This window comes from Rhea americana, unplaced genomic scaffold (genome assembly GCF_003343005.1).
Source record: "Rhea americana isolate MKP2758 unplaced genomic scaffold, rheAme1 scaffold_341, whole genome shotgun sequence".
Taxonomy (NCBI): Eukaryota; Metazoa; Chordata; class Aves; order Rheiformes; family Rheidae; genus Rhea; species Rhea americana.
In genome coordinates, this window is record NW_028186470.1 from 406,701 (window position 1) to 407,879 (window position 1,179).

Genomic DNA, 1,179 nt, shown 5'->3' on the forward strand with positions numbered 1-1,179 from the left:
GGGCCGTCTCCCCGGCCCCTGCCGCGACTCTGGTTTTAGCCTTCGAGGGCTGGACGATGCCCTGCGGTGCAGGAGCGTCCCGCGGTCGAAGACGCGCCGAAAGCCGGCGGCGCGAAGCCGCCAGCAGCAGCCGCGCCGAGAGGGAAGGGCTCAGCCCAGCTCCGCTCGCGACAGCGCTCGCCCCCCAAGCGTCGGGGCGCGCGCCCCGGCTCCCCGCCGGGCTCCGCAGCGGCCGCCCCGGGCAGCGTCTCGGCTTTGGTCTGGGCGGATTTGCGGGGGCAGGAAGAAGCTGGCGGGTGCGGAGGGAGGGAGCGTCGCGGGGCGGCTGGAGACGCCGTCCCCGGGGGCGCGGGGGTCCGCGTGCAGCACGGCGCCGGGCGCCAGCCCCCGGCACCCCCTGGGCTGCTCCGTTYGCCTCCCACAGCCCCGGTCCTACGGCCCACCGGGTTAAAATGCCTTAATTGGGGATAGCTCCTTAATGGCAGTATTGATTAGTCCCAGCACTGGGCTAACGAGCCTCCGTGCTAACGAGGGGTGAGCGGTGTGAACTGCAGCAGCTGGTGCAATGGCAGGGGCTCTGGCGAGGGGGCTAACGAGAGCCGGCGGCCGCGCGCCGGGACGGCCCGCGGCTTTCGGGTAAAGCTCTGGCACGTGGAAAATGGAGTAATTTTGTGCCAAAAGCACATATTTCCAATAGAGGCCTGCTTTTTCTTTTCTTTTCCTCCTATTTTTTCCTTTTGGAAAGCACGTAACCTCGTGAGACAGGAGAGCCGATCTTGCCCGTGCCTGTCTCAGTGTGTCGGCGGTGCGTGTGCGTATGCGTGTGCATTTATACGCGCCCTGCCCTGTCCGCTGCGGTACCCCGTCACCGCGGCGCTACCCAGCTGCAGTCTGGTCGGGGCCCGTGTTAAAGGCTCTGTGTTGGCTGCTCAGACCTGGTCCCAAACACGTGTTAAAAGCTCCTTTTCTCCCCCAAATGAAAGATTCCATGGGAGAAAAGAGCTTTTTTCAGAGRGAGAAAACCCAAACCGAGAAGAGCTCCTATTTCCGTGGAGCGCGTGCGACTGAAGCACAGCCTGGGACTCGCTCTCGTGGCGGCTGAAGCAGCGTGGCAGCTCTTTGCTGAAGAGCAAAAAGCTCTTTGCATTTTCTGAAGTTGTTGAGTTGTTGGCTTTTTTT